Source organism: Nelusetta ayraudi, unplaced genomic scaffold (assembly GCF_046127955.1).
Source record: "Nelusetta ayraudi isolate G7.1 ecotype Tasmania unplaced genomic scaffold, CSIRO-AGI_Nayr_v1 ptg000016l, whole genome shotgun sequence".
Lineage (NCBI taxonomy): Eukaryota > Metazoa > Chordata > Actinopteri > Tetraodontiformes > Monacanthidae > Nelusetta > Nelusetta ayraudi.
Window position 1 is genome coordinate 6913960 of NW_027466066.1, and position 27457 is coordinate 6941416.

The 27457-nt window shown below is 47.1% G+C and overlaps 1 long non-coding RNA gene across 1 annotated transcript in view; it reads left to right on the forward strand.

Annotated features, from left to right (window-relative positions):
* LOC142886980 (uncharacterized) overlaps positions 1-25995 on the forward strand; it is a 47984-nt gene extending 21989 nt beyond the window's left edge. Inside the window, exons 2-4 of the long non-coding RNA XR_012926468.1 lie at positions 10479-10548; positions 23425-23482; positions 25834-25995. This is a non-coding gene — a long non-coding RNA (uncharacterized LOC142886980). The remainder of the gene's footprint in view (positions 1-10478; positions 10549-23424; positions 23483-25833) is intronic.
* Positions 25996-27457: the final 1462 nt, after the last annotated feature.

A 27457-nucleotide genomic window follows, 5' to 3' on the forward strand; every position in this document is an offset into this window, starting at 1 on the left:
ATATTGAGTTTAACATGCCGTGAATGGTTTGTGTGTACGCGTCACGTAGTGGACTGTGGCTCTGTATATTGTTCTATGCAACAGAAGCAGGGAGACACCGTTCAGCGCCCACAGTGTGTAGCCTGACCTTGATGTTACCCAGATCCCCCCCTGGTGTGTATACTCAGGGGTTTGATGACATCATTGGTAACATAGGTGGCTTCAATGACCGAGCTCTCTTTGGACTGCCGGGGCTGAAATAGAAAAAAGGGAAATAAAGGGTTCAAAAGTTTGTGTTATGCTTCTTTGCTGGTGCAGTGCTTCGCTGCTGGCCTCCAGCAGAGATGTGGGCTGCTTACTGGGCTCCAGTTCATTTGAGGAGCACATTTCTTTGACACCACAAGAGGGAATCTATCCGTCCCTGGAGTCACGAAAAGCTTTTCACGTGTCTACATTCGACCAAACTCGATTTTCCTACCAAAGAACCACCCACCCACCCCCGCCACCCAACCAACGACCTCCCTAAAACACAAATAATTTGCTGGTTTGTGCTTTTTATTTCATAGCGTCTGCCTCCCTGTTTTCTGTTGGACTGGGCAGTCAGATTCAATACCAGCATATGTGCTGTTCAGCAGAGAGTTTGAGTAAGATGAGTTGAGGCAACTTCTCGGAAATGCTGGTTGCAATTTTTCTGTCTGCGCTAATTACTGTGTGTGCTTCCTGAATAACTGGAGAGTGACGAGCAATTGAATAATTTTGACAGTGGCTGTTTTTAGCAGATGTGTCACATGAGCACAGCAACTCAGTGCCCCTCCACCCTACTCCTCCCAACTAAATGTATTTATTTCAGTTTAGTTCATTCCTACTTTGTCCTGGTTTTTGCATGATTATTATCATTTTTATTATTATCGTTATTGTTGTTTGTGGGACAAATTGTTTTTCTGAGGCATATGATTTAGAAACTTTTCTTACCTTCTCATAAAGTAAAAATCAATCTTCTGCAGTCTCCCTAGTGGAGTGAAAGAAAGCTGCTTCGCCATATCTGGGACTGTGGGACTGAACATTTAAAACGTGTTTTGAATCTCATTCAATCGTGTTTGCCTTTCCTAAGCTCCAGCCGGGCCCCGAACAACAAACTGCACTGAGAGATATTTCCAAACCGTCCACTTCCAGCGTGGCGAGGCATGACATGCTGTTTTTCAGGCTCCTCGGTTTGCATTTTACCTCCAAAGCCTTGCGAGGTTTCAGGTTTCGCACACCTTCATCGGAGTAACCTGCTACACACTAAGCTCCCTTTTGAATAGGACTTGGCGCAGTGCACGCACAGTTCCTAGTCAACCATGCAACATGATGAAGGAGGGCAAACAAGTGGGTGACGCTCGTCTTTCTTGAAGGCTCCTGCAGGGGAAACACATTTGTGGAGGGGCCACCCCTCCATTGTTCCCTTGATTGCATGACAGGAGTTTTTCTTTGCGAGCAGCCTTAAACCAACAGTTGATGATCTTCAAAAGCCCCTCTCCTGCTTCCCCCCCGTCAGATTTGTCACTGTTGGCAGCCTCTGCAAAGGTCATTCATATGTGGCAGGTGGGCTGAGCTCAGGTGTTATGTTTGCTCAGCAGTCTTGTGCGTGTGTATGTGTGTGCGTGAGTTCCCTAAACCGTGAAAGCTCTCAAGCCGGCCCACTTCTTGCAAACATGAACGGACAATTGTGGACGAGGAGCACGGCATGAAGCTTTTCATTCTTTTTTTTTTTTTTCATCAGCCGTAACTGGATTGTCCACCGTGGATTGTCTCCTGTCTTTTTCTTCTTTTGCGCCACATTTGTCATCTAATCTCGCCCTGAAGAGTGGCGCGCTGCCGCCCTGGCTCTGCACCTTGAGCGCCCAGCTGGTGAGCAGAATGATAACAGAGGAAATAAATTAAATAGCACTAAGGCATTTTGCGGTCGCGGAGATATGGCAGAGAGACATAGTTTACAGCAAATGGGAGGGGCGAGTAGAAGCTGAGGCTGCAGGATATGAATAGGTGTGTGTGTGTGTGTGTGTGTGTGTGTGTGTGTGTGTGTGTGTGTGTGTGTGTGTGTGTGTGTGTGTGTGTGTGTGTGTGTGTGTGTGTGTGAGAGAGCACAAAGCTGGGAACTAAGTGTCGGGCCCTCCAGGTGTGTGCCAGTGGTTGTCAGGGCTTGCGAGGCCCTCTGCGGAGGTGGCTACGTGACAGCAGTAATGATGGGTTGTGGCGGGTGAAGACGTGTGTGTGTGTGTGTGTGTGTGTGTGTGCGTGTGTGCGCACACGCACGCGTGTTGCTGCAGGCAAGTAATAGCTTGGCTCCCGATGACACACAAACACACACACACACACACACACACACACACACACACACACACACACACAAGCCTGTGCACTGTCAACAATGCACCTTATATCAGACTTCACATCCCACGCAGCGAGAGCAATTAGGTGCATGACATCAGGACGAGTATGCACTTGCTCGCCAGGTGGAGGAAGGCTCCGAGTTCTCCGCGTCCGGGGTCAGATAATCCTCAGCCGACCGGCTGCATCTGAAGCGTCAGCTCTCAGATCAGGCAACCGAGGGTCAAGTTCAGGTTGTGCCGTAACCAGAGCAGGGGGCGGGTCAAGTGCTGCCCCAGCTGCCTGTCTGATTGCCTTCGACCTTTTGACTTAACAAGATAATCTGTGTCCTCCGCTCCCCAGGGTGCATTTGTACTGCCTATCAGTCAGCTGGTTTGTTTGAGCGTTTGCGTGTTTGTGCAGAGATTGACACATTCAAACTGTTTATGCTGCTCTCATTGTTGTGTAAGCTACCAAAACTACTGCTGTGTTGCGCAGATGTTTCAGATGAGCCCTTTTGGAGCTCTTGAATGCAGCTTAACAGCACGTCGTGCAGCTACTTTTATTAGTCATTTAAGAAGTAATTTTACTTTTAACCCCCAGTTGGAGACCACGGATAGTGTCATTGCTGCAGAGAAAACAGGGTGCAAAAAACAAAACGATGCACAGATGCGAGATGCCTAGAACTCACCTGCCCAGAACACTCACATGCTACCCCAGTAATTTTGCACATTTGCGTTATTTAAAGGTTGAAATGCAAAAAGAAAAAGTCCATCTTGCAAGCCAGCCACCTGCTCAAGTCTGCACAAACAAATCAACATCAAGGGAGAAAATGAACCACGGTGTGATTCAACAAAACACAATGCAGGCAGATGAGAAAGCTGTAGCAGAAAAGTCATAAAAACTAATAATGAGGGGAGGACGCCAACCTATCCTGAAGATGGCAACTCCCAGAGAGCTGCTGCCAAATAATAATCCCCAGAGTGCAGAAGTCAGTGTCAGGCGCATTTGTATAAATAGCTGTGAGACCCCCCCCCCTCTCCTATTAAATTTTTCATCTACATTGAATGGAACTCCAATAGGACGGAGTTCAAAGACTTGAAGAGGATATTTCCTGCTGTCTCGGGGCTTAGTTCTATTTCAAAGCTTTCCAACTGTTGACAGCAGCTGCTCTTCTCAGAAGCTCCGACTTTGTCTTTCTGAATAAACTTCTCAGCCGCTTAAGTCAGTCCCCAACGGTACAAGGATGTTCACCCCCACATGCACTGTAGTAAAATAAAATAAAAAAAAGGCTTTATGAATTAGACGGTATTAAGCTGTCTGGAGGGATTTCAAAGCTTCCCTTACGCTTCTTTGACTTTTGTTGTTCACCTTCAGTTGGTTTCTACTCCCATCTTGAGGACGGTAGTGCCCAGAGGCAGTGTCAGTGCTGATATTTGTGATTTTGTTGGCAGCGGAACAATGGTTTCGTTTAGGCAGTGCATTCCTGATTATTGACACACTGTGGTATGGAGCAGGATTAGAGAGCGCCCTGGCTTTCTGATTCCTCTGCCTTGGCTCGTGAGCAACACCTGGGTGTATCCCTGACAACAGGCATCACAATGAACAGTGATTTCACCACCAACCGGTTTGACAGAGAGTCCTCGCCGGTGCTTGTGCAAGGAGGGTCACCTTTAGAGAAAAAGAGCTGGAAAAATTTTTGCCTGTCATTGGGAAACGCAGCACATGGTTGGCAGCGTCATGCACAAGAGCCTAGATGCCTTCAGATTTTATTTTATTTTATTTTCAACCCCCACCAATTCAAGTCCTGAAGTGGGCATGCGTATAAACGCCTTTCCCGAGATTTTTGGTAGTGTAGTTTTTATCGCCCGGAGATTGTTTCTGCAAGAGAGACAGCCCTGATTACCTGTGTCCGGCGAGCCCACATGTGTTCCCCCAGTGAGATGGTCCGATAGCTGAGACTAAGGCGGCATTGTAAACCAACAAGGAGTTTGCGGAGGGTCTCCCAGTGACTTATCATCAGGGGCCCACAGGAACCATATCAGACACCCTGCTAAAATCTTCCACTGACATCATCATGGTCCTCCTGGTCTACCCAACCTGTTACTTAGGCCTGGCCTTCTTACGATATACGTCCATGCACCCTTTGGGGTCTTGAGGTAATAATAATAACACGTCATGTATGACATAACAGGACAAGCAAAACAGGGCAATTAATCGGGTGTTAAAAGTAGTTCTAAAAAGGTGGGTTTTGAGATGGGATTTGAAGCTGGGTAGTTAGAGTGGGACTAGCTGGAACGTCATTGGTTTGATTCCCAACTCGACACTTGCGCAGGTGAGAATCAGATCACATGCAAGGCCACTACAACTGTTTCAATTCCTGAGTGGGAGGGAAATCAGATTACATGCAAGGCCACTACAACTGTTTCAATTCCTGAGTGGGAGGGAAAACAGTTTGGGCTGTGAAACTTTGTATTTGTGGATTTCAGACAGATAAACTGCTACTGTCCGCAGACCCCTCAGGTCGCTGACCCCAGCAGCAGAACCTTGATCTGGACCTCTGGGACTGTGTTAGCAGCGAGAGCTGATAAGTCAGGTATTTGGGACGTTTTGGAATGGCTTAAATATTTTCAGCTAGGTTACTGTAATTTTCAGTGTGGTCATTATATGGGTATTAACATATCAGAAGTGAAAGGATGGACTGCCCTTTTCTCTTGTTCATCAGTCCACCAGAGAAACTCTAAACTTCTCCAAAACAGAAAACTGATACCGAAGCTGCAAGGGTCACGTGGGAGTCGTTTGCAAGCCAATGCTAAAAAAAAAAGCCCAGGATTAGTGAGCAATATACGCAAACAGGAAACATTTATTTATGTATTTATCGGTAAGGACGTCATGTGATGAATGTCAAAATTAGGAGAGCTACGCAGAAGACGCAAGCCCCGCCAGTTTCCCTGTAAGTAGTTTTGCTTGGCTCCGTCCTGCTGTTGACACTGTCAGGTTCTCAGACCTATCAGGTTGCCGTTGACAAACCGACACATTGATGGCATGCCTGGCACGATTCTATTGGCTTGCGGGATGTCTTTGTTTTTTTTGTTTTTTAACCATTTTGCTTTAATGACACTGCACCCTTTGGTGCACCCTTCAGGAAATTGTTGTCTTACGAGTTGCTGCTATACCTTTCCTCCGTCGTATTGTTACGCTATCAACTTGTTTCCTGGAGCTCATTGGAATCCATACAAAAAAAACAAAAACGGCTCAGCTGTGTTTATTAATCTTGGTATTCAACTTGCGCAAGTGGTGTGTATCGTCCTTGTCATGCTGATGAGGAAGTCTTGCGATAGATGTGGGTGCTTGGGCCACCCAACAAAATTCCCCTGCCAAGACTAGAGAGCATCGGCAGCCTCTCATGGCGTAAGGCAGCGTGGGAAGTTTGGTGAACCTACCGACCCCACGCACCACCGTGGCGCATTGACCCCCCCGTCACGTGACCAAAGAATGTTCCGCGTCCTTTGTTTTAAGCACCGGCCGCACTCACGGAGTTGAGAGCAATTTTGCATACTATGGAGTGACGACTTAGCTTGGCATTTTTTTTTTTACCTTCCCATTCTGCTCCAGCGTCGCCCCTCAACCCCCCTCCTCCCACTCCAAACAGGATTTGGAAGGCAGCCCTCTCCTGCATCTTTTAAATCACTTCAAACGCTCTTCAAGCCTTTTTCACCCGAGGCGGGCACCCAAACTAATGGCATCATTTGGGTTTGGGACTCGTCTCGCTCTCAGCCCCCCACCACCCGCTTTTTTTCTATACTTAAGTTTTTTTTTTGTGAAATGGGCAAGACAAAAGGCCAAGGCCATTGAAGCGCATCTCTGCTGGCTGAGCTGAATAGAGGGACCCCTTTCATGGCTGTTTATGAGCACGGCTCTTCAAAAACACACATACAAATCACATCCAGCTTCCCCCCTCAGTGGCTCCCTGCGATACCAGGACGATGATGATGATGATGATGATGATGATGGGAGAGGGTAGGGGTGAGGCCGAGGGGGTGGAGGGTGGTTCTGGCTTTATGTAAGTATGTATGTAGCAGCTGATTAAAACAGTGAATCAAATGTTACAGCTTGTGTGTGTCCCTGCGGCAGTCTACAGCCTCGCAACTTCAGTTTGTTCACAACCAGTGATTTTGGACTTCAATTTGTGATTGTTCCTTGTTTTTTGTTTTTGTCTCTATAATATAAATGTCAAAATTTAGGACAAACTTAACTGGTTAAAAAAATGATGGCTTTTTTATCAACAGCTCTGTGTATTTGTTCATAAGATGTCAATCTGTGCAATAATTGCGTCTCTTATTATGCCTAGTTTCAAGTGACACCTGCCTCCCATTTCTGCTGCTTTAAGTTCTATTATAATGGCAAGATGCACAGTTTCCTGCGTGTTTCCTCTAATTTTCCAATACAGTTTTTCTCCCTTTAATTAAAACCGGCCTGTTGTGGCAGGACATTTGGACTCCTTGTAGGAATATGCTGAAACACGTACAGATAAATTACAAATGATGATCATTAAACTACTGTGAACAGATTGCATATTCAAAGTTATATATTTAGTAGTCTATGTGTTCCAATTGTTTGTTTTTTTTTGTTATTATTTTACTGACAAGTGCCAATGCACAAAAATGTGATTCAGTGGAGATAATAATCCACCCTGAGGTTAACCCAACAGTATCATTCAGGCACTTGAACTAATGACAAATATTTTCGAGTATTTGCAGTCACACCCAGTTTGAAAAGCTCATCGGAAAACGCTTCCTCTCTCACTAAGTCCCTGCGATTAGCGTGCACATGTTCCTGCTTAGAGGTATGGAATGGCTACCGGAGTGGAACTTGTGGATGCACGCCTTCCGCCCAGGTCACGCTCGGAGATCGGCGAGCTGACGGGCACGGGAACAAATTGAGAGGCGTCCTCCATCACGCGATGGATCTTGGCGTAACTGCCGGCGTCACATCCCGTTCGACAGGTGGACGAGGTTTGACGGACGGAGGGGAGGAATGCAGGCCAAGGGCTTTTGTTTGGTCGCGGCAGCAGCTCATTCTTCTGGCTGTTCTAGAGCAAATAGAGTGGCGCGGCTTCCTGTTTTTGTCTTTTCATTAGTTTTTTACGGGTTTCACACGTCACTGTTCAAACTCTGTACATGGAGGAGAGCAAACAGTGCAGCAGTGCTTCACCACTCTGACCTTCCGCTGTCACATGCAGGCAAAACCGTGTGTGCGCACAGTCAAAACAGGCAGTTTAAAATATGCTTTTTGCAAAGTATGATGAAAATAAAATCGGAGATATTGTCGTTTTGCATTAAATCTTGTGCATTTCCACAATTTTTGGGGGGCAGAAGTTTTGGTTTAAAAAAAAAAAAAAAGTCCAGCCCATGTTAAACAAAAAAAATGCATAATGTTGCGCAATCAGTTAATGCCCTAGTTCAGACACGCTGCTCTGATATTTAAGCATCGCTGCTGCACTAAGCGCGCCGGGATCGGATGCATGGAAAACTTTGGTGAAAGGGTACGTGGGAAAGTTTTTTAAAAGCTCGTAAAACAATGAATTTTCAAGCGCTTACCAAATACCAAGTGAACCTATTGAAACAGTACGATGTCTGTTTTTATTAATGGCATGGAAAAATATTTTTTTTAATGTGGTGGGGATGGGGAGGATTGGCAGGGGAGGGGGGGTGGCAGCGCTTGGTGGTTGGTGCACGTTGCTGCTGCTGCTGTGCTGCTGCTGCTGTGCTGAGTTTATGTAAGCACGTGTGAAGTACGCTCACTGCAGTAGGTGTGGCGCTTCCAGTCTTCCTCCCTGTGCTCAGACCAGAAGGACTGAAATCGCGCCTTCCTGCCTCTGTGTGCTACTCCCAGTCGGCTCTCCGAAACCCGACGTGCGGGGCATTCCTACGTGGTTGTGTAACCCGATTTGAGGCAAACAGAGAGGCCGCGTGCGGTTTTCGCTGTCTTACTGCATGCTCGGGTACCTCAACCCGGAACTCACAGCCTCTTTCTCTACAAAATGCCTCAATCTCTGCTGCATGCCCCTCCCCTGGAAACTCTTGAACACGATTAAAGCATAAATACGTTAATCGCGACCCGACTCATTATCAGCTCACACTGGGAAAATGAGAAGCTCAGCCTTCACCTCTGCACTCGTTGGAGGAATCAGCCAAAGAATGAGACGAGGGGCCAATTTTATTTTATCACCTACTAAAGAGAGGAACAGAAAGGAAGGTGTGCCTGATTTCCTTATTTCAACAGCACGTTGACACGGCTTTGACCATTCCAGGCTTTACAGGAGCCCATTCTTTGGTGTTTGTGCACGATCAAAACCAATGTATAAGGTTCATAGCTGCAGTACTAAAGACCCTGTGTGTGTGTGTGTGTTTTTGGCCTTTGGATTGAAGATTTGGCCGCTAAACTGCTGCTTTCCGGGGCAGAGCTGCAGGATTCAGTATGCAGCATTGCTCTAGAGGGTGCTGTTCACTGAGGAAACCTCCGCTCCCCCATCCCATCCTATCCCATCCTATCCCTGCTCTGGCTGAAACTGCTTTTTTCTTCATCAAGTGGCAGAGCCGCCGTCTGTGGTGCTCACCAGCTTACCCATTTTTGCATTTTAGCTCCAATTCCGTGTTGCGTAAAAGAAGATTTGAAAATCTCAGCAGCAACATGTGATTTTACGCTGCAAGGCCTTTTTTTTCCCCTCCATTTCCTAATCGCACACGTGAAAAAAAGAAAAAAAAGTGCCTGAAGATGTTTACACAGGTTTCACAGCCAACAAGGGAAGATGACGTGCTGTCAGTCAGACCTTCGCCACTGAGACGGCGAAAGGTTCCACCTGCGCTGTCTGTGGTTTTCCTGCGGCGGTATTGCAGGGTGTAATCCTTGACATCGCCCGTGTTTACGCCTGTGTTTTAGTTACAGGCCTGATTCTGGCATGCTTTTTGTGCCGCGACGGGGCACGACTTCAGTCCTCAGCCTGGCCTCAGGGGCGTCCTCCCTTCAGCCCGAGTCATGCAGGAGTGCAACAGCAGCATCAACAGACGACATAAAAAAATGAATAGGAACCAAACACAGCAGCTTTGAGCATGTGTAAATCCATTGTAACTATTAGTTAATCACTGGCTGGAAACACTGAATTGCGCAAAAACAAAACAAAAAAATTGCGCTCGTATCTGAGGAGAATTTGTCGTTACCGTTTCATAATCGTTTCGTCATGGAGTGACGGCAGCCGCGGCACTGAGGTCATGAGTGGCGAGGAGAACGTTCCAGCGCCTGCCGACCGAGTCCACTTTTTATTTCAGCCAGTGGATCCAAATATAGAAATCAGCCTCCGCCAGCAGTTGCTCCCAAACTCCCCAAATGACACACCTTTCGAGAAGTGACTCTTAACATCTGATATATTTATCATTGGCTCTCACTTTTTTCCCCCACCACCTTGTTTTTGTTCCCTTCTCCTCCCTCCCTATTTTTCTCTCCCACTCAAACGGACGAGCCATAAATGATGTCGCCCTGTTTTTAATTTAGAAATCCGCTGGGTGGGAGGATTACAGGATTTTAATTTCCCTCTAAGGGACCGTTGTGCTCTGGCAACGTTTGAGAAAACGCGCTGCTGTGACGTGAGCGCCAGTGGAGGACCAGTAACGGGTCCACTCCGCCAGCACGCCCTCCTCCAAACTGCTGCCCGCTCAAAACTCTGCTGGCGGTTCAACCTCTCGGAGTGAGCCGAGCGCTCTGCTGTTCCAGGCAGCAGGAGCTGAGCCCCGACAGCTGCTGCTGACCGCAGAAAAACCTTCCACTCCATGAAGTCTAGCCTTTCAATAAGTGCATCGCAGTGGTTCCCCTTGTACTATGTGGTGATGACGACATGCACCAGGCCCAGTCACCCATTGTTGTCCACATAAAGCGGTCAAGTCAGTGTTGTTTTGGCCCTGTGGTTTGAGGATCTGAGTCTCTGATTTTTTAGAATTTTTATGCAGTTTTGCACTTGGATTTCTTGCTCAGTAGCTAAAATTAACCTCACTGACCAGACAAAGTCCAAAGGATTAGAACAGCAACCAAACACTGTTGGTGCAAGTAAAATGACCTTGTCTCACTTTTGTTTTCCTTTTTTGTTTTTCTCACAGAGGAGGAGCCCAAATCCGACTTCTAGGAAACAGGTGTCAACTGTTTAAAGTGCCTCTGAAGAATATTGCGGTGAGTGTATAAAAGTTTTGCCCTCCTATTCTCCCTAAAAGCCAGTGACTCGTTATAAGATGGTCTTCACACTCATCTCCACACAATTTTTTTTTTTTTTAGACCAGCCAGTAATTAGCACGAAGAGGTGTGCCAACTTTTAGTGCTATAAAATCAGCCAGACATCACTTATTGACATAATGGCAGATGATTAATGATTATTGTTTATAGTCAGGAAATGTGCCCTCCCATGAAAGACACGGTTCAATCAAAATCAAAATTTCCCCCTTTTGATCCTGACGCGCGTGCTCCTTTTAATCTCGCATCCAGAAAAACCTCGCTCACTTTAAATTTTAAGTTCCCCCTTTTGCCACTTTCACTGTAGGCTCTTCTGACATTTTTTAATCCACGCAACAGTACTGGAGTTTCACAGATTGCACCCCCCCCCCCCCCCCAAAAAAAAATAAAATAAAAATAAAATAAAAAATTCCACCCGAATAATAAAAAACAACTAAAATGCATCTCAGTATGGAGTCCCCCTTGTATTGGGAAGACGCAGCAGTGAAAACAGCTCCAGCCAGCACACCCCAGTGCCAAGTCGGGTTTGAAACTGGGTGGCAACGTCACCGAGATTCAAGGGACCAATCAGACTGCCAAGTCTTACAGATCCGTGAGTGTCCAGCTCAGTGTGAGTCTGTCACGTTTTTCTTTGACCTCCACTGGGTGGAATTCTTTACCCTATTTATAATAAAAAAAAAGAAGAGTCCTAAATGAGTGAAATTTCAAATTTGAGTGAACTCACCCCTTTCAAATGACTCCACTGTGGGCGACGGCACTCTGTGCACCAAGCTCCCCCTCCCACATCCGACCTCCCACCCCCACCAACCCTCCCTTCCCAGCTCCCTGCCCAGCATCCCTCGCTCCCCTCTCTCAGCCCTCCACAGACCAGTGTTTGGCTGTCAGCGTGTCACCCCAGGGTGATGCCCCTCTCTCAGCCCCTCGGGGGCCCTTTTCACTCAGAAGCAGGCCGTGTTTGCCCAATCATTTGGGAGCCGGATATGGGAATGAATTGTTAACTACAGCAGGTCACCCTGTGGCCCACCACCACCAGCAGCAACACCACCACCACCACCACCACCACCAGTAGCAGCAGACAAGCCCTCTTGCTTCCCCTTCGCTCCACTTGCTGTTGACTCATCTCCATGGCGATGGGACAAGAATGTGTTTTCTCTCATGCGTGCGCTGCCAGCCAGCCAGCCAGCAACCCTCCCACCCCCCCAACACACACACACACACACACACACACACACACACACACACACACACACACACACACACACATTTATCCTCCTGCCCCCATGCATCCAATCAGAATTCAGGGGGGCAGCATCACACGGTCAGGAAGTGTAGCGCAGCGTCGTTCTCTGTTTTGGCAAAACAAACCTGGAGGGGGGAAATGCGATTGATTTGTTTGGCAGGAAAGTAAGCAGAGTCACCGCCGACTTCCTGACTCACTTTTTGCGCACACCGAGGCTCCCCTGCGTCGGCGTGTTGTTGAAAAAAAATGTGCAACCTATTAAGAAATACGCTGCACGTAAGTCCTTCCGGAATCCTCCCGCCCGCAGCCGTCGCTGATGGCCGAGTGCAAATAATTTATTTAATGTTTATTTTTTGCGTCGCAGTGATTAGGAGAGCAACCCTAATCAGAGCCCCGTGCAAGACTGTTTCCTTGGTGCGCATGACTCGGCTCTCTTATAGGTAATTGCTCAAACAAGTAACAAATAAGATCTAATTTTGATTTATTTACATGCATACCTTCATTTTATAAGCAAATCTGGTCCTCTCTGGTTTTGCCCGTTGTTGTCTCAACATATGGTGAAGTTTGAGTGTGTGTGTGTGTGTGTGTGTGTGTGTGTGTGTGTGTGTGTGTGTGTGTGTGTGTGTGTGTGTGTGTGTGTGTGTGCCTGCACTTGTTATTAGCTTAGGGCAGGTGAGTGTTTGTCGACCTGTCTTCCGTTTTTATAAAGTGAGTGTTTGCCCAAGGAATGCACAACGTCCGATTCGTCATTGACTCTCATTGTTCAGCTCATCCGACTGATGCCGTGAGACCGAAGCCGTGCTTTGCCTCGGCAAGTGAAAAATCTGTTTTTCTTGCTTCTTTTTCCTCTCTTGTGTGTGTTTCGCATTTTTTTTGGACAAAAAAGTGTGCCGCACTGCAAGGCGGTAGGTGTTGTTAAGAAAAAAAAAAAAAAGTGGGTGTGTTGGGAGTGGAAGTAGAGTGTGTAAATAGATGTGTCCAGACAGTTGCAAGTGTGAAACAATGCAATCGGTCAAACTCCTCGTGAATGTCAAGAGATGCTTTGAGAGCCGGAGAACGGCAGCCACGGTCTGCAGCAGGCTGCTGCTGCAGCTGCAGCTGCTGCTCCCCAGCCGTGACCGCGGGATTTTGTTTTGGACCTGAGAGAGAAATCCGAGATCAAAATATGACACAAGTCTTCCTCTTCAATTGCGCATGATGCAAAGTGAAAGTGAGAAGAAGAAGAGACGGGGGTGACGCGACGGCAGCGGAATGACTTCGTCTGAGGCCCATCAGAGCTGCTGCTGCTCCGCTCTGTGCACAGCTAATCCCTCTCATTGCACTTGAGTGGTTAACAGCGCGTTGACAAATGGCATGTGCAGCTCTCCCTGCTTGGTTAAGTTAAAAAAAAAAAAAAAAACGCCGCAATCTTTGCCAAGGACTGCATCTTTTATTTTTTCTTCTGTGTATCTCAATATTTGCCAGATTTCTTTGCACAGCCCTCAAAGGATCCCCCGTCAAAATGTGTAAATATGTTTGAATTTGCGTGCCTGTGTGCGGCTGTCGGCCCCTGTGCCACCATCTGGGTGGTCCTCATGGCTGGTTAGATGGTAATCCCGTCCTCCGCCCCCCCGCACACCTCATGTCCCATAAATCAGTGTCCGGACTCGAGCCGGGAGCTGATGCTGTGTGACCAGCGGAGCGAGGGCCCTGAGGCACTAAGCCGCCCTGCCTCTGGCCCAGCCACACGTCAGCTCTCCACACCACCTTTAGAATAACTCGTCACGCATGGCAGACTTTGGGAAATGGCCCCTGCACTGAGTGTGTGTGTGTGTGCAAGCCACCAACAGCATAAGCCTCGACACAAGTGGAGGGCACTCTCGCCTCAGCCGTACCACCGGAAGATCAAGTTGCTTGTAAACTTTTTCAATTTGGGATATTTTGCAGTTTTTTAAAAAATAAGCTTGTCCGGTAATAATTTGTGTTTTTGTATATTTGGTGATAACAATTTGTTTGGCCTGAGAGCCTGTCCTGACTCTGTTCTGACTCTGTCCTGGGTCTTTGCGGCGAGGCTGCTCCTTTCAGTTCAAATGCGCCTGCCGGACACAAAGTGGCAAGATGAAAGCCGCACCACCGTCTTTGTAGGCCTCTCTGGGAGGACGAGGAGGGAGGATGAAGGCCAGTGTGTGTGTGTGTGTGTGTGTTGTGTGTGTGCGCGAGCATGAGAGCCATCTGACTTGCATGCGAGCCCTCGGCCGGAGCTTTTATCTAGGGAGATTGGTTGCGGACCCCGGCTCCCTTGGAAGTGCACGGTCCAGAGACCTGTGGCATTAATAAAGATAATGCTGTTTGGAATAATAACAGTCAATTCTGCCTGACGGAGGAAGACAGAGACAACAGTTGCGAGTGTTGGCGGAATACAAAAGGAAGCCAAGATGAAAGGCCCTCACCGCCTCTCGTGCAAGAACGCGGCGGAAGCGTCCGTGTACCAAGCACGCTCACAGCACCGCCGGCCGCTGAGTGGTGGGACCCTCCGCTGAGTTTGACCCTCCGGTGCCATGACGCAGAAATGTAATTTGTTCCTTTGTCCGCGAGCATCACAGAGGGAGAGCACTGACTCGTCTTTCTTCTTGTCCTCGTTGCTTTCATTCCCCCTTGCTCACCTCTCCTTTTCATTCCCGCCATCGCCCCGGCGCCTTCAGCCCCCGTGCAATTTAGTTTGATGAGCAGGTGGTCTTTTCTGGGTCTCGCAGCGCCTTGTCTTGGCTCCCACCTCTGGCGTGCGGCGCTTTCACTCGCAGTCGGTCATGTTGGCCTGGGATTAGACGAGCCAAGAAGGAGGAGGAGTAGGAGATCCAGTAAGAGTTGTTGGTACGGCGCGACCCCGTTGGCCCCCGCGGTCAGAACCACGCAGAGCAAAGACTGAAAGAGTTATTTTGTTGCTAAAGCTCCCAGTCGCAGCCCAGATGGCTTTTGTTGGAGCTGGGGACATGCTCTAGGGACCGGGGCTGGAGCAACAGTGTCCTTCAGCCGCAGTCAGTGACTGGACTCAGCGGGCAGAGCTCGGTGGGTTCCACAGAGACTGAGAAGGCAAAACCCTCGTCTTGATTCCAGACAACAGACCGAAACAAAACAGTTGGATTAGAGCAGAGGGGAGACTTTCATTATCTGCAAATACACACTGGCATGTAGCGCAATGGGGCACCTGAATATCTACTCCTCAAGTTTAGACTCGGGCCTTGTTCGCATGTCTGTGGATGTTCTAACAATGGTAGCTTGCATGAAAACAGATTTTGGGTGAAGGTTGAAGATGGAAATAAAGATATTAGGGTGAAATCGCTGCTTCACTGTTTCCGTGGGTCTGTTTCCAGTTTTTTTTGGCTCTCCACTTTTGTTTAACTTGGTCTGTTTTCTATCTCCTGAACAACAAAAGTGAATAAATGGCAGATATCACCACATACACACGCCCAATTTCACCTTTCCAGCAGGATTTTTTTTATGCATCTGTGTAAATGTGCTTCTATTCTCCCACTGCATGGAGATGAAGGAGAGCATACATTATATGATGAGAAGTTATTTATTTATTTTCTAAATGCTTTCATAATATGTGGGGATCGTGTTTTTTCCCCCTGCCGCTTTCACCTGAAAAAAACAGATGCAAGGCGTGACGGGAAGCGTGAACTTGGAGTTCAAACTACAACACACTTCTTCGGTTTCGCCCTTGATCTCGGCTTAATCGCGCTCTGTTAATTAACCAACCCGGTTACCACTCAAAGGAGTTTATGGCCCCATTAGTTTGTCACTGTGACATTCCTCAGCGATCATCTCCATGGCGACCTGTGCGACTACAGTCAACAGGTGTGCTGCTCACTGTCAGTCGTATGCTGACGATCCGTGTCATAAAATGCCTCCTGCCCTTGAGCGTTAGGACTTTGGAGCGTGTTTAAAGAAACCTGAACCCTGACTCATATCTCAGGTTTTATAAAGTGATACAAACTGTCTGGTGTTTGTCTTTTGTGTGGCTGCCTTCCCGGTATGTAGGTAAAATATATATGGAGGCCTAGGACTTGGAATCTACTTAACGGCCATTTACAACAGTTTAATGCATTTGCTGATTAAGTCTTTTAGCCTTACGATAATATGGACAGCAACGGTCATACCTCCTAGCCACTTGATGGCACACCTACTTTTGGTGTGGCTGTGCCACATACCGTATATAATGTGTGTGTGTGTGTGTGTGTGTGTGTGTGTGTGTGTGTACTTATATAAACATGTATTTCTGCATGTATGCATGTTAAAATTGTGTATTGGAGTTTTATTGGAGGTGCTGGATGTGAAAGTGGGCGGAGTCATTTTACTGCAGAATGTGACTCACTGAGTCCATTCATGTCCAAATATCAGACTCAGCATTTTGACTTTTCATGTTCAAATCAAAGTAGGTGGGGCTAACTGTAGCCAACCATCCATGGTTTCCCCCCCCCCCCATCTCCACCCTCGAGTGTTTGTGGCAAGTGGTCGCTGCTGCTCACAGAGATAAACAGTAAGGATTGAATCCAGACCCAGTCAGTTCTTGCTAGAGCCTGCAGGCTTTTTAAACCAAGACAGACTGGGGAACCATAGACTGTTGTTTATTATCGGGGATGTTTCCCTGTTTGCAATCCTTGGATGCAGTGACACTGATGTTCACTCTCCCACCTTTCATTTTTCTTTTATTTTTTTCATGTTCTGATAATATGTACAGACAGAGTATTTAACCAAACATTCTTGGAGGCACGTGCGAGTCTGTTGTTGATGTGCAGGAAACAAATTCCCAGATCAACTCCCTCGAACTTGCCTTTAGGACGCCATGATGAGTTTTAATGGGAAAATTAAGTCACTGCAGCTGTTTGTTTGTTCCTTGCCAGCATCTTGCTCTGCGGCTGCGCTTAAGGCTGGTGGCTTGTTTGGGTCGAACTGTTTCAGAGGACTTCAGAGAGCATCTCTCAACCCCCGCCCCCTTTCTTTTCAAATGGAAACACTCTAAGAGTCTAAAAGGAACCGTTTAATCAACGTCGCTCGGTGCCAGCCACTTCGTCACTGGGATCGGAACATTGCCGTTGTCATTGGGGAGGAGCGGCTTGTGCGTGCACAATTTTTATTTTATTTTATTTTTTTTATTTCTTGTCGTGCGGGTTGTGAAAGTGTTGGCTGAGGGTCACCTGGATCACAGAGGGAACAGGGTTCACTTGGCAGCCTGGAAGCTTAGCGCTGAGTGTGACCTTTGAAAGAGCTGATCCCAAACACCACCTCAATCTGTTTTCAGTCTACCAACACACGCACATGCTTACTGAAATGCCAGACTCTTTCCCAAACCCCTTTTAACGGGTGAAAAGTCCCCAAACTCTGCACCAACATCTGTCCCCAGTGTAAAAATTCTCCCTCTGTCCTTCCCCCCATAAACAATGTATACACAGATGCCAGCAAACAATTGTCGCAAGTTATAATTATTGGAATCAGTTACATAGGAATGTTATTTATGTGTGTGAACTTTAAGGCCCAAAGATCAAACATGGGATTTTAATGTTCTGTTAAACCTCAGTAAATACTTTTCTGTTTAAAATCCCATAATAATGGAATAAGCAGAGTGTCAGATTCTAGTTTTTGAGTCCTTTGGTTTGCAAACACATAGCGCAGAATCTCAACATTTGCTTGCGGTAACAGTCTAAATAGTTAGAAATGGAAAAAATAAATTAAATTAAATCTGTCAGTGTAGCCTTGGACATTTTTTTCCCCACTCACATTAATTTGAAACACTATGTTCAATATTTTAAATTTTTGTTAACGCCATCATCTTGCTGCATCTTTTCTGACATATTCGCTTCAAACCATCAGATTTGTTTTCCTGTTTTTTTAATATTGGAATCCATTGCAAGTGTAGGCGTCCATTGGGTAAAAGCCAATGGAATTTTAGGTGACTCATCCCTTGAACACGTCTTATTCTAAATGTGCGTATCCCTCTATGGCCTTGGTCTCACTTTAAAAAAAATCCACTTTGAATTGTGCTCAGCAGACCCTCAAGACCATGCCCCCACCCACCCCTCCTCAACCTTCACATCCTTTCTTTGGCTCCACGTTGACTTTTTACTGACTGCACATGGACGCCATCCAGCTGAAGCGGCTGCAGCTGAGCTTCATGGGGTGTTGGTTAATTGGCAGTTTTTTTGGTCAGGGCAGATATGCTCCACTATGCATATCTTCCTCAATGTGCCTTGCAGTATTTGTTTTTTTTTGCTTTTTTCCAAGTGTCCTTTAATTGGCTGCACGGTCACAGTCTCCTGCTTTAAGCGTCCCATGTGGCACCTGAAGGTGGCCTATTTGACCCCGACGCCCTGCGGTGAGGAAACCTCATATTCGGCTGCCAAAACCAATGAGCGCGGCCATTTTGTGGTGTCCTTTTTTTATTTTATTTTTTTCAATCTTACCCGACCTTCACCTCCTTTTCTCCTCCATCCATTTTTACCTACAAACATGAGATTTGAAAGGCGTTTGCATGGCGGGCCCCTTCCGAAGCAAAATCCGCTTGGTTTCAACACCTTCTCATAATCCTCACGTATGGCCAGTGTTTGCACGAGCGTCTGCCAGCATCCGTCAGCCACTTCTGTCAACATGCTAACATTCCTTCCTCCTCAGGCCAGGGGGAAAGGCCTCAGACATGTGCTCCAGGGGACCCTGGGCCGGTCCGTCTGATAGATCTAGTCACGGCTTCTCCCTACTTCCAACTGGGCTGCATCAGCACAAGTGAAAGACCTGAGAGGACTGTGATCCCACCATGGGGCCGCATGGCTGCACCGCACTTTAATCCCCTTCCCTTTCAACCACAATGGGAAACATGTGCTTCCCCTGCGCAGGGTACAGAGCCCACCATGGGAGAGACTGTTTACCTTAACACTAAAACCAACAATTCACAGCTCCTTTAACCAGTGCTGGTCGATACCTCAACCAGCGTTTTAAAAGGTGCTGGAAGATGATTGGGTGACAGTTTTGTGTCAAGGAGGAAAAACAATTCACCCAAATATAGCTGCCTCCTCGCTTTTGCACCTTGTAAAATTTGAGACACAATTTTTTTTTTTTATTCCCCCACCTGCAGAATGCTCAGCAGGGTTAAGCCACTGTGTGGCCTTGTGAGCGGTTCGCCTCACACAGCAGAATTAACCTCCTTGGCTGAAGAATCTGGCTAAATTCACAACGTCTGTATTCTGTATTCAGATACATCACTGGTAATCTTTATTGCGTATAACTGAGGTGGGCAAACTAAAGTTCTGCTGTAGAAATAATATTTCTATGGTGACTGGCTGGGATTGTCTCATAAAAAGGAGCTTCTGAAAACTAACAGGTCTTTCTTGCCATCATCAGAATATCAAGGTTTTAAAGGAAATATAAAGAACGCTGCTGTATAAAATCAAATCAAATTTGTACGGTTTCACAAACACAATTTTAGCCTCAGAGGAACTGACAATACCCTTTATCATTTGACCCTAGAAAGTGGGTGACGAACAACTTATGTAAAAGCCCTAACAAGAAAAAAGAAGGAAGCTCAAAGATCCCGAAGATCCCAAATGACGATGTTCTTTCCGACGCGGATAGAAAGGTACCTCTCCGAAAGATTACACTCCGGATCCCATTTTCAAAAGGTTACGGTTCCTGGGGCCCCATCACTCAGCTGTCACGTAAAGGAAAGGCAGAACCGCAAGAAAAGTCTCCGTTTTGATGGGACCAGAGACTCTGGTGGAGAGTGCGCAAACTTCTGGCCAGTTTGCGTGGCGGTCCGGAGATCCGGGGGATGAGTGAGGTCTTCCTGGGGTAACAGTAGCCCACTACCGGCTGGCCCCTGTTCGCCCTGCCCCAGCCTGCCCTTTCCTGTCGTCTTATCTGCCCGTTTTGAGTGCAATCGAGCCCGGGGCGCGGTCCCTGGACTTCTCCATTCCGATCTCTGCCGGCCTCCATCGCTGCTCTTCTCACATGTCCCTGTGAAGGAGGACCCGCTGGAGCTGAACCGGAGTCGGGCTCACTGACAGACTCCTGACACCCCATTGTTGGCACACTGGTCTCAGTTTTCCGTCACCCACCCAAGCTCCCCCCCCTCACGTCCTGACCTCCGCAGCCGGCAAGGGCGAGTGAAAAGAGCATGCAGAGACGTTTTTTTTTGCCGCCGATTTATTTTGTTTTATTCTCTTACGACGGAGTGGAAACCGAGACGAGTGATTGATTTTCTTTGACTTGTTTGATAAACAAACTGTCCCCGAAAAAGTTCAAAAGACGTGAGGTTTGGCTGTCGGATGGGCCCGAGAAGACGTGCTGATGCAACGAAGAGGGCACTTAGCGGAGATCCTTTCGGGACACAGACTTGTTCCTCCTCCAGCTGTCTGCTTTTAATTAAGCCGACCGCTGTAGCAGCCCCTTGGTATCAGTTTACATTTTCAATGCGTCGTAAGGCTCCGAAGGATTACTGCACGACTGCAAATCTGACCTAAAAATGTCAAAAAAGGAAAAAAGAAAAAAAAATAGCAGCATCATAAAATCAAACCACATGATGATATTTGGATGCCTGCTATGTTTTATTAGCCGTTCTTTTGGGGATTTTTTTTATAAGTCTCTCCATGGATCAATTGAACTCCGCGTTTACAGAACACACACACACACACACATACATGCATTGCTTGACAGTAATTTTAATCACGAGAAACTAATGTGACTTTCCTGCATTAGCATCTAAGTACCTCGTAATCTTAACGGGACTCGAATCATTTGCAAATCATCTATCATTTGCATTCCTGCCAAGCGCACTATAAACACGTTCCCACATGTGCTCATTCCTCAGCACCGCTGCCAAGCAGCAGTCGAGCGGCGCTGAAAGGAGGCTTATCGCCGCCTGCAAAGAGCTTCCCCGACAAATAAATTCTCCCCATGTCGTTCTTGTTCGGTGTAACATGGCTGTCTGTGCGCACCATATATAAGTTCAGGGTATTGTAAAGTTTTTTTTTGTGTGTGTTTTTTTTAATGCAGATTTGTGAGCCAGTATTTCTGGGCCTGGCTCGTTTATTGGCTGGTTTCAACGACGCCGAGGTTTGTGGGGTAAAATCAGATTAAGCCGCGTGTGTGTGTGTGTGTGTGTGTGTGAGTGAGTGTGTGTGTGTGTGTGTGTGTGTGTGGGTGTGGGTGTGGGTGTGGGGGCGTGCGTCGCATGCACCTTAGTCCTAAGCTTTGAGTGTTTGTGTGTGTGTGGACTCGCAGACCTCAGCTCGGAGATGTAATCTGATTTGCAGAAGGAACGGGTCGGTTCACATGACTGGTTTAAAGAACCACTGGCGCAAGGTTGTGCCAGTGTCCCCGACTGTGTGTGTGTGTGCGAGCGAGCGCGTGTGTGTGTGTTCAGGCATTTATTTGTGTTCACAAAGGGCACTTAAGAAATAGGAGTGTCTCTCTCTCTCTCTGCGTAGGATCCCTAAACAGTAGAAAAAAAAGAGGAGGTGTTGAAGTTTTTCTCTTGCGGTGGAACAAACCGGATTTTTCTGCATCCACTTTGTCGTCCTGCACTTAAAACAAGGCCGAAAGTGAATTACCAGTAGGTTGCACATCTGGAAAAAGTACTGCTCTCTGCTCCGGGGTTTTGTTTGTGACTTTCTGTTTACGCACAATGTACAATCAGAGCTTTTATTTTCAACTAATGGACCATCAGAAAATATATATTGAATAATTGAAATCATCCTATAGCCTTAAAGGCATGCTGCGATGAAATCCGCTGTAAGCTTCGCCTCTGAATCCTCCCTGTTTTCTAATTTTATTTTTTTTTCTTTTGGAAGACTTTGTTGGGTTAGGGTTAGAGATTCTTAGCTATTTTTCAGAGCTGGAAGTGGTCCATCATGTGATTTTCATCGGAGAGAGTGGCTGGAGGAGACGGTCGAAGCTCGTGAGTGTGCTGCGTTTTTTTTTATTTTATTTTTTTCAGCATTATCGGGCCTTTGTTTATAAATGCAGGTTGTTTTCCATCTGGAGCTGCAGGGCGAAAGAGGTTGTGTGGCAATTTGCATAATCGCGAGTGTTTGTCGCCACCTCTATCTTTTCTATCTATTTTTTTTTTTTTTTTGTTCTTTTGCAACGTTCAGGGGATGCACTTGGTCTCTTGCGGGGATCAAGTGTGTGTGTGTGTGTGTGTGTGTGTGTGTGTGTGTGTGTGTGTGCGTGTGTGTGCGCAGCACTGTTGGAGGCCTGTTTTCGCCTCCGTGTGTGTGTGGAGCTCTCATAAGCAGGACGACGAAGGAAGCTAAGATCCCATCAGGGGAGTCAGCGGGGGCAGTTTTTCATAAGGTAGTAATCTGGTCACACAAAGGGGTGTCCGATATTAGAAAAGAGCCCCCCTCTCCCCGAGATAATCAAGACCTGACCACCACCTCCTTCTTCTTCTCCGGACTCGCCAGCACCTCACAGCATTACCTCATCCTGGAAGCTCAGCCCCGGCCACATGCTGCTCCGGCCTGCTGGCGTACATGATAACTCACTTAGCTCGGTGGCGAAAAAAGTGGAACTAAAGGGAGACACTTCAAAGCGCACACGGCTACCTTTAATGCCGGCTGCCAGGATGAGATACTCTTAAGGAGAAAAAAAAAAAATCTAAATAAAATAGAATAAAAGAGAGGAAAGAGCGAGTCATTTCACCCAGTCCTCCAGAAACTCTGCAAAGCAATTTGCCGGTATTCAGTTTCTCCCCCTGCTGTCCTGTTATTGCCGTTTTCCTCTCCGTCCTCGGGGCGGTCACTCTGAGCGGAGGTTCCTCGGTTTGTCTCCTTGGGAAACGGTGAGGCTGTGCCAAGGCAGCGACTCTGTGGACGGTAAAACTCAGCGAGCTTAAAGAAGGAGGCACTGCTGCTGTCCTTAATGGGAAGATTTGGAACGTATAATATTCTTTGTGCCAAGTGTGTATATATGTATATATATATATATATATATATATATATATATATATACATATCAGCATGAAACTTTTAACCTTTGCAAAAGCGGCGCACTGTGTAATTTTCAAATGTTATAAAGTGGAAAAGTTGCTTCCACTGAGTCCGTTTTCCTCACCTGCCAGCTGCTGCACTCGGGTTTCCATAGGAGAGAGCGGAGGAATCCATATCGGTATTCCAGGTTTGACTTCAGATACAGGCAGAAAGTCTGAGTCACGCGGATGTTATAAAAGAAGCCATTGTTTACCGGGAGCCTTTTTTAATAACGCCGCGTAAAGTTGGTCTAGTGGAGCAGTCGGGTGAAAAGAAAAGGCCCCTCTTGTTTTCCCTTTTTCCCAATATTTTCAATTTAATTTCTCAGCTGAAGCACGTCTGAAAATATCCACGCACCCGGATGTCACCGTGGGTCCCTCCCGTCGCACATCTCTGATTCGTGCGTCCGCCAAGTGGCGTTTCCCCTCCATTGTGTCAAACTTTTTGGACGCACGGCAGCGCAATACTTGTTGCACAAAAAAAGAAACTGTGTGTCACCGCTGAATGGTTTTGATGGTTGTCTCCTCTCCCAATGCGATCTTATCTGACTCCTGTCTCCTTCCTGCCGTTTATCTTTTCCAGATGATGTAAGGCGAGCCGGGCCTGACTGGTGGCGGCGTGACCCACACAGATTCCTCAGGTGAGAATCACTGCACCGTGTTTGATCCTCACTTAGGTGACCTGGAGTGACAGTTCATGTCGAAAATGCCACCCATTTCCTGTTTCCAGTTTGATGGACTTTCTTGTGGCATTACAGGAAAGTCTGAATCCATTTGTAACCATAGGAAGAATAAAAACATTTGAAAATTACGGAAGCGATGTACTCATCCATCCATCCATCACCACCACTTATCCTCCATTAAGGGCTTGTCAGTGGTTCTGGAGTCAATCCCAGCTGTCAGTCCATATTGAAGATGGTGTCTCACCCTGGAAAAGTCGCCATCTCATCACAGTCGGGCTTCCAGTCAGCCTCCTGTGCATATTTTTGCGCTTTGGGAGGAAGATAGTGGATGGTGAAAGACTCTGTAGTCCAGTTTGACTCGAGAGCAGCAATGCTAAAGGCATGTTATATCAGAAAGATTATTAGGAGGCTGCAACAGCCAGACACTTGAAATACCATATACCATATGGGCAGTATGGAGAAGAGGCCATTCTATTCAGCTGTGAGCCTCCATCGGCACGGCAATGGGCAGAAACTTCGGCAGGCTTCGGGTGAACAAATTAGAAAACAACCTGTCGGAGCAGAGTACACGCAACACGAGTGGTAGCTCACATGCTGCTGGCCCCCGTTTGGCTTTTTTTTGTTGTTTTTTTGTTTCTCAAACTGCATTGTGAAACTCCAGTCATGACAGCGCGCTAAAGAATGCTGCGGCACAGAGATATCAGTTCAAACACGGCGTCTCCCGGCAGCCTTGGATCATTCGAGGGAAGCTGAATGAAGATATGCTTTGATGACCCACCGCAGAGTCAGCGGCCTTCAAAGGAAGCCGTTGACGGGCTCGCGCACGGCAGCCAGCAAAGGGGGAATGTGAGCCACTGTGCGCGTGTACCTCCCAAGGTACCTGTGGCGCAAGAGGGGAGGGTCCCTGCCGGAGCTCAGACGCCGTCGACTTTGGCATCAGCGGTCGTCTTCTGCAAATTTAAGACTCTGTTATCTGTCATAATCTCTGTGTAAATGAGGGGGAACTCTGTGTGTGTGCGTGCGTGCGTGCCTGTGTGTGCGTGCGTGCGTGTGTGCGGATGGCCCGCTGCCAGCAGACAGGTACAGTAAATGTGCTGATGAGGGATGGTGATAAGGGCCGTCCTCAGCTGCAGCCCCGGGCACAGGCGGGCGTCCACGGGCAGGCCGAGGCTCACAGGCAGGTTGGGACGTGGCCGAGTGCGCTGACGCAGCTCCACGGGCTTCGCTGAAAAGGTGAAGGAAAGGAAAACGGGGTTGGGAAAAAAAACACAACTTCACCTTGCACCCCGGATGGAATGTTTCCTAAATCCCCTGGGATTTATTCAACGTATCCGTTTGGGAGGGAGCCCATGAAAGGTGGAATCTGCTTTGGCAGGCCATCAGGTGTGTTAGCGCTAGCCGCAACGGCAAAGTTCGAGGCCCCCTGTTGGCGCGAGGATGTAACTTTAGCTGCTTATTAATCATCCAAGTATGTTGACTTCTTGTAATCATATAAATAAAGCTGATTAATTCTTAATAGAAAGACAAAGATGCATCAAGGAAGTACGATGGAATCGTTTCTCCACGATGTATTCAGCAGAAGCGCGTTATGAAAGAGCTCAGGAATGAGACCATGTCTCCGTCTGCGGGGCGAAACGTGACTTCTCGCAGGTAAACCTGCCGGCTGCAGACAGACTGACAGACAGGAAGTCAACGAATGGTTGAAGACTCGCCTCTCTTTGACTCTTTGACACGTCGCTCCGTTCCCCCACGCAGAGAACAGGTGGGACAGGCTCGCCTCGCTGCTCTGCTACCGTGATGTGTGTGTGTGTGTGTGTGTGTGTGTGTGTGTGTGTGTGTGTGTGTGTGTGTGTGTGTGTGTGTGTGTGTGTGTGTGTGTGTGTGTGTGTGTGTGTGTGTGTGAGCACGCGTGCGTGTGCATGCGTTTGTGTGTGGGCGTGAAGCAGAGTATGAGTCGTCAAGAGGCCACCAAGTTGCGTTACCTCATCTCAGAGGTTCCTTCATTGTGAAAAAAAAAGATGTCATCTTCACGACTTCCCCTACACATTTATTATTGTTAGTAGTATAGATAAAAACTCATGTCAAGATAATTTGAGTGGATCATTGAGGCTGTTCTGCTTCTCCTTTGTGCGAGTTTTGAATCTCTCTTTTCTTCAGTGCGTAGGACACTAAATCAGAGATCAATCACAGGGACTTTGTGTTCAGGGGATTAGCAACATGTGTCACTGTTCAGTGTCAGTGCTTCTGACAGTGCTTTCTGGCTCCAGCCTCTCATTATTATTTTTTTTTTTCCTGTATTATGTTTCTAGGATGACACTAAATCCTGGCTCTGGACCGTGGCTGCTACTTCCCCCTCTGCAAGCAGATGTTTGTTCCCTGACTTGGCGCTCCAGTAGCTTGAGCTCCAGCCACCTGGACCTGGAGAGGCTGCGATGTGAAGTCACATCGGTGGATGGAAAGTCAGCTCCACAGATTCATGGGAGTTTGCCGCCATGGATCAACGTGGCAAACTGATGTTTTTGCCCAAGTTGAACCTGGATTAATACTTCTACCATAAAAAACATCTGTTTCTGATACTCAGCGTTTATACCAATGCCGCTGTTGTGACATAAACTTATTCTGGTTTCAGTATCAACAATTAGATAATTAAATTCCGTGCCCCCCCCCCCCACCTTACAGTTCTCTTCTACAGATCCAGTCTAGCTTGTTCTGTGTGTATTTCTCACGACTAGAAATGCTTCACTATCCTGTTTAGACACAGACGAGCCAATCATTTCTCTGGGGCGATTCTTTTTGGTGCTATCTGTGCTGCCAAGGTTGAGGATAAAATTGAGCAAATCAACCAGATTACTTATTAATAGTTGCTGCTTTGAACAGCACTGATACATTTCAGTTATCCAACCATTAAATAGTTTGTGTGACTTGTAAATGTTTGTATTAAAATGCAGTCAATCTTCTTCTTTTTTTAAAGTATTCTTTTATTTATTCATTATTAATTTATTTCTGTTTTATACAATTTTCCCCTTTGTATCATTATAAAATAAACGTTTATTGAATTCCAACAGTTCAGTTTCTCCTTTGTTATTCATTTGCAGCTGTTGCATTCTATCAAAAAACAGTAACAGCCTAACGATACCAGCCATGAAACATGCACGCCACTTGTCATAATGATCATGAGTCACAAAGTTGTAATGAAGCCACCGGTGATGAAGATACAAACATCATCAGGTACATGTTTCTGTTGCAGCACTTGGATTTATTCTCTGTCGTCCTGTCTCCTGTCAAAGTGTTTGATTGCTCATGTTTACTGTTTAGGTTATGAAAAATGTTTTGTCATTACAACTGCAGATCTGAGAGATGCTCACTAGTTCCTCCAACTGGTGCATTGCTTTTTCTACATAAGTAATGTAAGAGTCTACTATTGTCTATTATTGTAAGACACTGTTTCACTTTCCTTTCCGCTCTGGTGGAGGAAAAGTGAAGTCCCAAAATACAAAATGTCAGCCGGTGACATTTAGCATTGTGATGATGTGCGAGCTGCTGGAAATCACTGGGTTTTATGTCCCTGAATGAGCGTCTGTCCGGAAGTGCTGTCGGTAACCAGACAGGGTCACATGCTCTGCCTAGAACTGTGGACGCATACACGGAAAGTGTATCGCCGTCTGTGTTGAGCGGGGGGGGACGGGGGGAAATAGCTTGAAGGTTAGCGACATCAGGGTCGGGGGAGTTTTTCAGCAGGTTTGTTTGCAGGAATCCCCCCGTTAACTTCCATATCCTCACAGACCGACGCTGTGTTTCATTAGACTGACCAGCCGCCGGTCACTGTCACTTTCACCTCTAATACAGACTGCGGTCTGGCGGGGGAGGGTTGAGGGGTGGGGGAGGGGGAGGATACGCGGAAGATTTGCTTATTGAGATGAAAACAACGCTGGT